Consider the following 13,867-nt stretch of genomic DNA (forward strand, 5'->3'; position numbering starts at 1 on the left):
CATAATAAGCATTATATTGCATAAACTCTTTGTTTCATCATACAAGGAAGAGGGAGCTCGCATACACTCATTCAAAGATAGTGTATTTCGCACAGTGATCCGCAACAATGCGGGATCCCTCCAGGACACCATCAAAATACAACTCGGGTCGGTGGTGCTCCTTGCCCTCAGGTGGCCCCTCGGTCATTAGCTTCTTGGCATCCATCTTCGCCCAGTGCGTTTTGGCGCGGGCAAATGCCATCCGTGCACCTTCGATACAGACCAACCGCTTTATAACCTCAAGCCAGGGGCAAGCATCAACAAGTCGCTCAAAAGTCCGAAGTAGCTGCTAGGTATCGGCGCGGTAGGCGATAGCCGGACTATCAGCTCCTTCATGGCTAGCTCGGCCGCCTTGTGCAACTCGACCAGCTGTTTCAGCTGGTCGCTGAAAGACACCGGATGTTCGGGTCCAAGATATTGAGACCAGAACAACTTCCCCGTGGAACTCCCTTCCTCGGCTCGATAGAACTCGGCAGCGTCTGATACACTGCATGGCAAATCCGTAAATGCCCCAAGAGAGCTCCAAATTTGGGTAAGTAAAAGGAACGCTTCCTTCACAGACTTGTTTTGCATAATGAAAGCCTTACCCGCCGCGATCTTCCGGGCCGCCTGGATTTCCTGAAGGGTGCTCTGGGCTTTGGCTCGAGCCTCTCACGTGCTCTGGAGGGCCTTCGCAAGTTCGGATGCTTGCGTCTTAGAATCACGCTCCAAGGACTCGTACTTCTTGACGGCATCCTGGGGCTCTTGTTGAATCTCGCCGTCCCGGGCTTCGTGCTTCTCGCGCGCGACGCGTTCCTTGGCCGCTTTCTCCTCAGCCTTCTCTAACGCCTTCTTGAGGGCCGCCACCTCGGTCGTGGCCCCTAATAAAGTTCATGGCACTTTAGTCAGCACAAACTATTCATCCTTCCTAAATATACACGCAGGTTACTGCATACCTTTGCTATCCTCCAGCTGCTTCTTCATGAGGCCGAGCTCTTTCTCGGCCTGCTCCAGGTTCTGCTTCAGTCCGGAGACCTTCGTAGTGTGAGCGGTAGCAGCCAGCACCGACGCCTGCTTATTCACATATACATCTTATGTTAGACTCCTACGAAAATTATTTTGATCCCCTGTTCGGCTTTTGCTTTTCGGACACTGAACAGAGCATCAGGGGCTACTGTCCACATTGTGATATTTTTTCTACAATTGTTACCTCAAAGCCTATTAAAAGGCTAGTGCAGGCCTCGGTCAGTCCGCCTTTGGCGGACTGAACCTTTTCGATCACCGTACCCATATGGGCATGATGCTCATTCACAATGGAGGCACCTCGCAGCGCTTCCAACAGATTATCCGGTGCCTCTGGTTGGACAGAGGTCACCGGTGGAACAGACACACCTCCTCCTTTCAGGGAAGGCCATTCGCTGGCCTCCGGAGCCGTGTAGGTCTCCGGAATGGTATCCAGCTGAGGGCCGAACGGAACTTGGCCCCCATTGCCAGTCCCCACAGGGGCTTTTTCACCCATGTGTCCGGCAGCCGAGGAGTCATCCTAGGGCGCCACCTTAACGATTTCTGGAATCTCCCCTTGTAACACCCCGGATGTAACTTTCCCAATTTGTACTCCAACTCTTGCCATTTCCGGTGTTAAGTTAATTTATTTTCTCGGGTTCGGGTCTTGTCTCCGTGTGTTGTTATCGTTGTCATGCATCTCATATCATGTCATCATGTGCATTGCATTTGCATACGTGTTCATCTCTTGCATTCGAGCATTTTCCCTGTTGTTCGTTTTGCATTCCGGCGCTTCATTCTCCTCCGGTGGTCATTTCTAGCTTTCTTTCGTGTGTGGGGATTAAACATTTCCGGATTGGACCGAGACTTGCCAAGCGGCCTTGGTTTACTACCGGTAGACCGCCTGTCAAGTTTCGTATCATTTGGACTTCGTTTGATACTCCAACGGTTAACCGAGGAACCAAAAAGGCCTCGTGTGTGTTGCAGCCCAACACCCCTCCAATTTGGCCCAACACCCACCTAAACCCGCTCCATCATCTAGAGCGTTCGATCACGATCGCGTGGCCGAAAACCGCACCTCATTTGGACTCTCCTAGCTCCCTCTACTTCTATTTAAAGCCCCCTCCCAAAATTCGCGGATCTCCTCTCTCCCAAACCCAAAAAATCCCCTCGCCGCCGCCGGACCAAATCCTGCCGACGGACGTGTCCGCCCCGCTCCCCCGGCCTGTCTCCGCCTGCCACGTGGCACTCGGCGCCCGCCGCCGTCGCGGCCCGCACGGGCCCGAGGCCGGCCCTCCCGCGCCGCCTCCCGGGCCGTGCCTCGCGCCGTCGTCCTCCTCCAGCCCGCGCCGCCCCTCTCCTCGCCCGCCGGCCGCCGCCCGCCGGATCTTCGCCGGCGCCGACCTCCGCTGCCGCCCGGCCCACTCCGCCGCCCGGCCGGCCTCGCCTCCACACCGCCGCCCGAGCTCCGGTGGCCGCCGCCCCCTCCATGCCGCCTCGCCCTCGCCTTCTCCTCGCCGGCCCCGACCACCAACGAGCTTGCCGGAGCTACAGTGCGTGCCGCCGCCTCGGTTCACGCGCCGGGTCAAACCCTAGATCTCGGGGTGATTTTTTTCGTCTAAGTCCCGAAATTCCAGATCCAAGTGCTCTTGTTCGTAGCTCCGTAACTTTGCATCCGTAGCTCCGATTCATGCATATAGCGTATCAAAATGTTCATCTCAGAGAGTACATCATTTCATTCCATTGCATAATTTTCATTTGAGTTCATCTTGATGCCCGAAATGCTGCTAGAAGAGGGGTACTTGAGATTATTGTCAGATCTGCTACTCCATTTAGGTTTTTGTCATTTTTGCCATGATTAATGTGTGCATGATGTGCCCTGATATTCTACATATGTTTTGTTAAGGGTTTTGTCATCTTTCCAGAGGTGCAACCCATGTATTTTTGTGATGAGTGTGGTGACTAGTGCAAGCTTGCAAAGTGGTGCACTTGTTAATTCTGATTTCAGGGACTTAGCAATTCCACAAAGTCCTTGAGCAGTTTATCTCATACGGCCTTATGTTCATGTTGTTTCCTAGTGATCCGTGCCTCTTTTGAGGATGATCAGTAAGGATGTTTTGTTAATCTTGTAGTGATCTATCCATCCATTTCTTTTTTTGCATTTATGGAGCAACCTAGCTTGAGTCAATCGAGCTCTACTTTTGCTACTTTGTGAATCTAGGCAGATTGTCAACTTGTTTGCAATTTTGCCGATGGTGTTGTAGTTGATCCGTGCAGGATATGCTATAGTTCTTGCCATGTCTAGCTTGCATTTTGTGCCTTCTTGATGGTTGTATGCTTGTCTTGCCATGACTTGCACCGTAGCGAGTGCGTCGAGCTCGTGAACATGCCTACTTGATATCTGTGTCAGCATGTGCCAGTTTTCACCAAGTCTGAAAACTGATTATGTTTTTTGCGATGTTCACGCGCTTGTTAGTATATTTTCTGATCCCTTTTGGCTCAAGGTCACTAAGGGACTTTTGTTAAGCTATTTGAGTAGCTCCATGCCATGTTTTACTTTTCCATGTTCAGGTCCTGTAGCATGTAGTTTTGTTGCTCCGAAGAGAGCTACCTGATCTGAAATTCCAGACAAGTGTTAATTTCACTAAGTCTGAAATCTGTTTGCCATATGCATTTTTGCCATGCTTGTTTGAACCTGTTAATGGATGAATTGGCCTTAGTTCACTACTAGACTTTTGTTAAGCATCTTGAATGCATCCCTGCCATATATTTTTTTTGTCATGTTTGAGTGCTGTAGCATGTTCATCTTAGTGCATTTAGGTGCCTACTTGCTGTAAATCGCAGACCGGTGTCATATTTGAATCGCTTGCCATTTCCAAACCGTAACTCCGATTCCGACGTTCTTTATATCGTTTTCAAGCGATTTCATCTCATATTTCCAGTGGCACACTTGGATTTCCAAGTAGAGGACAGGTTCTTGCATTTCCTGTCACATCTTGCATTTTGCATCCCGCATAGCATATCATCATTGCATCATATTGTTTGTCCTTGCACGTGGTTGATTGTGTCTTTGTTGCTTGTTTGTCTTGTTTGGGTAGAGCCGGGAGACGAGTTCGCTAACGAGGAGCCCGTTGAGTTTGCTTTCGAGGATCCAGTCAACTCTGACAACTGTGCAGGCAAGATGATCATACCCTCGAAATCACTACTATCTTTGCTATGCTAGTTTTGATCGCTCTTTTGCTATGCCATTGCTACGATGCCTACCACTTGCTTTCAAGCCTCCCAAATTGCCATGTCAAACCTCTAACCTACCTTGTCCTAGCAAACCGTTGATTGGCTATGTTACCGCTTTGCTCAGCCCCTCTTATAGCGTTGCTAGTTGCAGGTGAAGATTGAAGGCCTTTCCTTGTTGGAAAATTTATTTACTTGTTGGGATATCATTATATTGCTATGTTATCTTAATGCATCTATATACTTCGTAAAGGGTGGAAGGCTCGGCCTCTCGCCTAGTGTTTTGTTCCACTCTTGCCGCCCTAGTTTCCGTCATATCGGTGTTATGTTCCCGGATTTTGCGTTCCTTACGCGGTTGGGTTATAATGGGAACCCCTTGTTAGTTCGCCTTGATTAAAGCTTTTCCAGCAATGCCCAACCTTGGTTTTACCATTCGCCACCTAGCCCCTTTTTCCCTTGGGTTTCCGGAGCCTGAGGGTCATCTTATTTAAACCCCCGCCCCCGGGCCAGTGCTCCTTTGAGTGTTGGTTCGACCGAGTAGACTGCGGGCCCACCTCGGGGCAACTTGAGGTTTGGTTTTACTCGTAGGATGTCTCATCTGAGTGTGCCCTGAGAACGAGATATGTGCAGCTCCTATCAGGATTTGTCGGCACATTCGGGCGGTGTTGCTGGTCTTGTTTTAACCTGTCGAAATGTCTTGAAGAACCTAGATACCGAGTCTGATCGGAACGTCTTGGGAGGAGGTCTATTCCTTCGTTGACCGTGAGAGCTTGTCATGGGCTAAGTTGGGACTCCCCTGCAGGGATTTGAACTTTCGAAAGCCGTGCCCGCGGTTATGGGCAGATGGGAATTTGTTAATGTCCGGTTGTAGATAACTTGAACCTTAACTTAATTAAAATGAATCAACTGAGTGTGTTACCGTGATGGCCTCTTCTCGGCGGAGTCCGGGAAGTGGACACGGTGTTGGAGTAATGTTTGCGCAGGTTGTCCTCTAGTTTCTCGCTCGTGCTTTGCCTCCTCTTCTCGCTCTCTTTTGCGAATAAGTTAGCCACCATATATGCTAGTCGCTTGCTGCATCTCCACATATATTTACCTTGCCTTTCCTATAAGCTTAAATAGTCTTGATCGCGAGGGTGCGAGATTGCTGAGTCCCTATGGCTCACAAATTACTATTACACCAGATGCAGGGCCTGATGATTCCGCTCCAGGAGACGCGCTTGAGCTCAAGTGGGAGTTTGACGAAGACTCTCAACGTTACTATGTTTCCTTTCCCGATGATCAGTAGTGGTACCCAGTTGGGGGTGATTGGGACCATGTCGCATGTTGGGTTATCTTTTATTTTGGCGCCGTAGTCGGGCCATGAGTGTTTTGGATGATGTAATGTTATTTATGTACTTGATTGATGTGGCGAGTGTAAGCCAACTATGTTATCTCCCCTTTTTATTATCTATATTACATGGGATGTTGTGAAGATTGCCTAACTTGCGACATATGCCTTCAATGCGATTATGCCTCTAAGTCGTGCCTCGACACGTGGGAGATATAGTCGCATCGAGGGTGTTACACCCCTAGTCTGGGAAGGTCCTTTAGGACGCAACCTCATCATCACCCTTGGGTGAGGCAGAGTGAGCGGGCAGTGGAGAGATGCTAGCCATCGCCTTTGAGTCTAGCGAACCCTCTGTCGGGGATCGCAGGAGCCGTCGCGGGCCGGACTGTAATGGCATAGTTTAAACATATTAATATTATAAACTGGAAAGGCCAGGTATTGGGAGGTGCATAGCGTTTTGGTACTTACGAGGCAGCCCGAGGCTTGGTCCGGGGCATTCGCTCCGGACTGCTTTCGACATCCCATGTGGAGTTATCCGCAAGGGAGCCCCTCCCCCTCTTGGGCGCCTTCGCCTCAAGATTCATGGAGGCCTCTCTTTTCTTCTTTCCCCCCTCCGGGGGAAGCCGCCTTCTTCTTCCTCCTCGCCGTCTTCTTCGGCGACCGAAGAGTCAGTATCGTCTTCGGACGATATATCCGAAGCACCCTTTCGGCGAAGGCCACTCCCGCTCCCTTTGGCCGTCTTCTTGGCGTTCTTCTCCGGCACATCATAAGACGCCGGAAATAGCATCTTTGTTAGGAGTGGGGTTTCCTCATCTTCGAGAAGTGGAGCTGAACAATTAATCCGCCCCGCTATGTCGATCCAGGCCTGAAAATTGATAGGAAGGCTTAGAATCCTTCCAAAAATATGGCATTAAAGGCTATACATTGAATACATGAAAGAGCTTACCGAATTTGCATGGCGCTTTAAGCTGCGCCCACGATCTTTGGTCATGGGCAGTGGTGTCTCGCCGGCCCTGAAGAGCACTTTCTAGATATCTTCGTGCGTTGTGCCGAAGAGCTCTAGTAGTGTCTGGTGCTTGGCTGGATCGAACTCCCACAAATAGCAAGTCTGGTGTTGGCACGGAAGGATCCAGCGAATGAGCATAACCTGGATCACGTTGACAAGTTTGATCCTCTTGGTTATCATGTTCTGAATGCACGTCTGGAGCCCAGTCAGCTCGCTCGAAGAGCCCCAAGCGAGGCCCTTCTCTTGCCAGGAGGTGAGCCGTAGCGGAGCTCCGGATCGAAATTCGGGGGCCGTCGCCTAGTTGGTGTCTCATGGCTCGGTGATGTAGAACCACCCTGACTGCCACCCATTCACCGTCTCCACAAAGGATCCTTCGGGCCATGTAATGTTGGGCATCTTGCTCACCATGGCGCCTCCGCACTCTGCTTGTTGGCCTCTCACCCCCTTCGGCTTTACATTGAAAGTCTTCATCCATAGGCCGAAGTGAGGCGGGATATGGAGGAAGGCCTTGCAAACAACTATGAATGCCAAGATGTTGAGGATAAAGTTGGGGGCTAGATCATGGAAGTCTAGCCCGTAGTAAAATATCAGTCCGCGGATAAACGGGTGGAGGGGGAATCCCAGCCTATGGACAAAATGTGCGAGAAACACAACCCTCTCATGGGGCTCTAGGGTAGGGACGATCTGTTCTTCAGCCGGGAGACGGTGAACGATCTCCTTGGCCAGGTATCCGACCTCTCGAAGCTCCTTGATGTCTTTCTTCCTAACAGAAGAATCCGTCCACTTGCCACCAGCTCCGGATGCAAACATGGTTGGAGTGTTTTCTCCAGCGGGGGAAGCTAGGGCTTGGGCGCTGGAGCTCTAGAATGGATGGGCAGAGGAAGGAGAAGGCAGGGGTGAGTGAGGACGAATCCTTATCCCCTTATAAAAGCCGCGAATATCAAACACCTTCCTGCTCGCCTTAAAACTCGCCTATTCCCGAGGGCTGTGTAAACGACACGGTTGGGTTACCCATGCCCGTATTGATGAGAATCCTGTAATAAGGGGACACGATCTTTGCTTAGAAAAGACGTGCCAATGGAAACCGCATCTCGAAACACGGGATGGCAGACAAAATGGTTCGATATAGTGACCGGCAGACGTGATGTCCTATTGTAAAAAAGTTGTCAGCAGATTGGTTTCATAAAATATCATATTCTCTCTACGATTGTGTGTGGTGTGTGTTACAGGTCCGGACACGATCAATTCGTCCGAAGACTATTTTGGAGTTCGGAAGGAGGAACCCACCTTGCAATGCCGAAGACAGAACTACGCGCCGGATATCTTGTCATTGAAGCCAGGTTTAGGGGCTACTCAGGGAGTCCTGGACTAAGGGGTCCTCGGGCGTCCGGCCTATCAACCATGGGCCGGACTGATGGACTGTGAAGATGCGAAGACCGAAGACTGTACCCGTGTCCGGATGGGACTCTCCTTGGCATGGAAGGCAAGCTTGGCGACCGGATATGTAGATTACCTTCTTTGTAACCGACCTTGTGTAACCCTAGATCCTTCTGGTGTCTATATAAACCGGAGGACTTAGTTCGGATAGGGCAGATTCATTATCATAGCCATACCAGCTAGACCTCTAGGGTTTAGCCATTACCATCTCGAGGTAGATCAACTCTTGTAATACTCGTATTCATCAATATCAATCAAGCAGGACGTAGGGTATTACCTCCATAGAGAGGGCCCGAACCTAGGTAAACATCGTGTCCCCTGTCTCCTGTTACCATCGACCTTAGACGCACAGTTTGGGACCCCCTACCCATGATCTACCGGTTTTGACACCGACACCAGCCCCTTGTGACAATTGCGGCAATATGATATCGGCAGGTATCCGCGACCACCTATGGGATCGGGTAGCCCTTTGCTGGTACGGCTGGGGGACGTCGCGTTGCACAAAGAGCAGATCAGCGCACGGCAGCATGGCAGAGAGCACACAAGCAATTTACGCAGGTTCAGGCCGCTGCGAGGCATAAGACCCTACTCCTGGTTTGGTGGATTGATGGTGGAATGGGTGTGGTGGTGCCTAGTACACTTTCCCGGCAAGGTCTCCCTCAGGGCCGCAGCGACTACACGCATATGGTGGCTTGGGTTTGTCAACTTTCCAACCTTCTAACCCTTCCTACGAGTGCTAAGGGGCCGAGTAGGGTGCGCCCTCCACCCTTGTGGTCTCCTGGTGGGTGATACGTTTCCAACGTATCTATAATTTTTTATTGTTCCATGCTATTGTATTATCCGCTTTGGATGTTTATATGCATTAATATGATATTTTATATTATTTTTGGGACTAACCTATTAACCTAGAGCCCAGTGCCAGTTCCTGTTTTCCCTGTTTTGGAGTTTCGCAGAAAGGAAATACCAAACGGAGTCCAAATGGAATAAAACCTTTGCGGTGATTTTTCTTGGACCAGAAGACAACGAGGAGACTTGGAGATGAAGTCGGAGGATCCACGAGGCGACCACAAGGACAGAGGGCGCGCTCCCACCCTTGTGGGGCCCTCGTGTGCCCCCTGGCCTAATTTCTGTGCCTATATATTCCCATATATCCCCACACCAACAGAGGCATCCACAAAGCACTTTTCCACTGCCGCAACCTTCTGTACCCGTGATATCCCATCTAGGGACCTTTTCCGGCACCCTGCCGGAGGGGGATTCGATCACGGAGGGCTTCTACATCATCTCTATTACCCTTCCGATGAAGCGTGAGTAGTTTACCATAGACCTACGGGTCCATAGCTAGTAGCCAGATGGCTTCTTATCTCTCTTTGATTCTCAATACCATGTTCTCCTCGATGTTCTTGGAGATCTATTCGATGTAATACTTTTTGCGGTGTGTTTGCCGAGATCCGATGAATTGTGGATTTATGACCATCTTATCTATGAATATTATTTGAATCTTCTCTGAATTCTTATATGCATGATTTGATATCTTTGTAATTCTCTTCGAACTATCAGTTTGGTTTGGTCAACTAGATTGGTTTTTCTTGCAACGGGAGAAGTTCTTAGCTTTGGGTTCAATCTTGCGATGTCCTTTCCCAGTGAAAGTAGGGGCAGCAAGGCACGTATTGTATTGTTGCCATCGAGGATAAAAATATGAGGTTTTCATAATATTGTTTGAGTTAATTCCTCTACATCATGTCATCTTGCTTAATGCGTTACTTCGTTCTTTATGAACTTAATACTCTAGATGCATGCTGGATAGCGGTCGATGTGTGGAGTAATAGTAGTTGATGCAGAATCATTTTAGTCTACTTGACATGGACATGATGCCCATATTCATGATCATAGCCTTAGATATCATCATAACTTTGCGCTTTTCTATCAATTGCTCGGCAGTAATTTGTTCACCCACCGTATTATTTTCTATCTTCAGAGAAGCCTCTAGTGAAACCTATGGCCCCCAGGTCTATTTTCCATCATATAAGTTTCTGATCTACTATTTTGCAATCTTTACTTTTCGTTCTATAAACCAAAAATACCAAAAATACTTACTTTACCGTTTATCTATCTCTATTAGTTCCCACTTTTGCAAGTAACCGTGAAGGGATTGACAACCCCTTTATCGCGTTGGGTGCAAGTTGTTTGATTGTTTGTGCAAGTATTCGGTGACTTGTGCATTGTCTCCTACTGGATTGATACCTTGGTTCTCAAACTGTGGGAAATACTTATCTCTACTTTGCTGCATCACCCTTTCCTCTTCAAGGGAAAACCAACACAAGCTCAAGAAGTAGCAGGAATAATTTCTGGTGTCGTTGCCGCCGAGATCTACGCCATGTCAAGACATACCAAGTACCCGTCATAAACTCTCATCTCTTGCAGTACATTATTCACCATTCGCCTCTCGTTTTCCTCTCCCCCACTTCTAAAATGATTTTCGAAAATATTTGCCTTTTCTTGGCCTCTCTTCTGTTCGTCTTCTTTGCTTGCTTTTTGTGTGCTCATGTGTTGGATTGCTTGCTTTGTCCCGATGGCTCAAGAGAATACCAAATTGTGTGACTTTTCCAAAACCAATAATAATGATTTTATTAGTACTCCGTTTGCTCTTGCTACTAATGTGGAATCTTGTGACATTAATGCCGCTTTGCTGAATATTGTTATGAAAGACCAATTTTCCGACCTTCCTAGTGAAGATGCCGCATCCCATCTAAACAATTTCGTTGATTTGTGTGATATGCAAAAGAAAAAATATGTTGATGATGATATTGTTCAATTGAAGATATTTCCGTTCTCGCTTCGAGATCGTGCTAAAACTTGGTTTTCATCTTTGCCTAAAAATAGTATTGATTCATGGAATAAGTGTAAAGATGATTTTATTTCCAAGTATTTTCCTCCCGCGAAGATCATCTCCCTTAGGAATGATATTATGAATTTTAAGCAACTTGACCATGAAATTGTTGCACAATCTTGGGAGAGGATGAAATTGATGATACGAAATGGCCCTACTCATGGTTTGAATTTGTGGATGATTATACAATTTTTTATGCCAGGTTGAATTTTGCTTCTAGAAATCTTTTAGATTCGGCTGCGGGAGGCACTTTTATGGAAATTAATTTAGGATAAGCTACTAAACTCCTAGACAATATTAAGGTTAATTATTCTTAATGGCATACTGAAAGATCTTCCACTAACAAAAAAAGTGCATGCGATTGAAGAGATTAATGTTTTGAGTGGAAAGATTGATGAGCTTATGAAATTATTTGCTAGCAAGAGTGCTCCTATTTATCCTAATGATATGCCTTTGTCTACTTTGATTGAGAATAATAATGAATCTATGGATGTGAATTTTGTTGGTAGGAACAATTTTGGTAATAATGCGTATAGAGGTAGTTTTAATCCTAGACTGTTTCCTCTTAACTCCTCTAATAATTATGGTAATTCCTAAAACAATTATTATGGTAATTATAATAATATGCCCTCCCATTTTGAGAATAGTGTTAAAGAATTTATGAGTTTGCAAAAGAATTTCAATGCTTTGATTGAAGAAAAATTGCTTAAGATTGATGATTTGGCTAGGAACGTAGATATAATTTCTGTTGATGTCAAGGTTGTCAGAATCGCGATTCTGTTATACGATTCTACGACTTTACGATCCAAACTAACCCCTATGATTCTACTATTTTAGTTCATAGAATCTGCGTTTCTACGATCCTGATAGTGAAGATTCTACGATTTGCGATCCTACCATCAGTGCTCCGATCCGATTCAAAATCGCGATTCTGACAACCTTGGTTGATGTTGATTCTTTGAAACTTAGATCTATTCCTCGAAAGCATGATATCAATGAGTGAGGGAGTCTTGGACTAAGGGATCCTCGGGCGTCCGGCCTGTTATCTATGGGTCAGACTGATGGGCTGTGAATAAACCTGAGGATGGTTTAGAAACTAAACCATTTCTGGACCTAACCCGAACAAATAAATATGGCAGCCCAACCTGAACTAAACTGTTTGATAGTTTCCTTAGCCCAACTAAAACCAAACCTGTTTCATCTTTTCACCCAAACTGAACCAAACCTAATGGCAACCTGTGGGTTGGAACCATCAGCTAAAATTGGTTAAAATTGTTCGCTCAAATTCGTTGAGCGCTGGGCTGTGGTCAACTTGTGAATTACTAGAGGTTGGTAAAGCATACAGTACATACTCATCAAATTTACAAGAGCAAGCCAACTCGTGGTCACCACACACACGGACACGAGCGATGTCAGTCAGATGCTCTGTGGTTGAGGAGCTCGGCGACATGGGCCGCTACGGCAGCACCAACATGACCTGCTCCAGCCACCCCTCTGTGCCCTCCTGCACACCTCGCTCTGTCTCCCTTATCGCCGTCCCGATGACCACCGTAGCCGTTGCTCGTCATCAGGCGCTCTGTTGTGGCCTCCATGAACAGGCGCCCCCTGCCAAGAGGGGCAAGCCACCCGTGCCGGTGACCTCTGTCTATCCAGAGGCACCGGACAACCTGCTGGAAGCGCTTCGCGGCGCTTCCATCGACGAAGAGCACCGCACTATTATGAGTGCGGTGATCAAGAAGGTTTAGTCCGCCAAGAGTGGACGGACTGAAGCATGTGCTAGCCTTCTAATAGGCTTTGAGGTAAGTATTTAAAATATAGGAAAGTATTACCGCATAGGCAGTTGCCCCAGATGCTCTGTTTGGTGTTCACAAAGAAAAGCCAAATAGAGGATCAAATAATATCTGCAGGAGTCTAATACAAGTATGTCTATATGCGTATGCAGGCTTCGCTGCTGACCTTTGCCGCACTGACTGCGAGGTCGCCGCACTGAAGCAGAACCTCGAGCGGTCCGAGAAAGAACTTGGCCTTGCCAAGAGGCAGCTCAAGGAGAACAAAGGTAAGTAATACCTTGTCTATATATATATATATGTATATATATATATATAAAGATGTGGTTGCAAAATGATTGGATCATCATGGATGTGCCAGGGGCCACGACCGAAGTGGCGACCCTGAAGCGAGCACTGTCCGAGGCCGAAAACAAAGCGGCCGAGGAGCGCACCGAGCGGGAGAAACAAGAGGCACGGGTGGGCGAGGTGCAGCAAGAGCTCCAGGCTCTCGTGAAGAAGCACGAGACTTTGGAGTTTGACTCGAAGACGCGAGAGTCCGAGCTTGCCGCGGCCCTCGAGAGCACAGAGCATGGCAAGGCTGAAGCCCAAAAGGCCCTCTAGGAAATCGAGGCGATGAGGAAGATAGCAGCGGGTAAGGAATTCATTATGCAAAGCAAGCATGTGAAAGTAAATTACTTGTTACTTACCCAAGTACGGAGCTCTCCAGGAGCATTCGCAGATTTCCCCGCAGCGTGTCGGATGCCGCAAAGTACTACCAGGCCGAGGAGGGAAGCTCGACGGAGAAGTTGTTCTGGTCTCAGTATACTGGGACCGAACACCCGATGCGTGTGAGTGACCAGCTGAAGCAACTGGTCGAGCTGCATAAGGCGACCGAACAGGCCATGAGGGGCCTTATAGTCCGGATGTGGCCTGGCGACTCCCTTCCCAACAGCTACTTCGTCCTGGTGAGGCGTCTTGTGGATGCCTGCCCACGGCTGGAAGTCATAAAGCGGTCTGTCTGCATCGAAGGTGCACGTCGGGCTTTTGCCCGTGCGAAGGTGCACAGGGCCAAGATGGACGCCGAGAAGCTGGTGAAGGAGGGGCTGCCGCAGGGCAAGGAGCATCGCCACCCTAAAATGTATTATGAGGGTGTCCTGAAGGGTACCCGTCTTGTGGCGGACGAGTGT

This window comes from Triticum urartu, chromosome 3 (assembly GCF_003073215.2).
Source record: "Triticum urartu cultivar G1812 chromosome 3, Tu2.1, whole genome shotgun sequence".
Classification (NCBI taxonomy): Eukaryota; Viridiplantae; Streptophyta; class Magnoliopsida; order Poales; family Poaceae; genus Triticum; species Triticum urartu.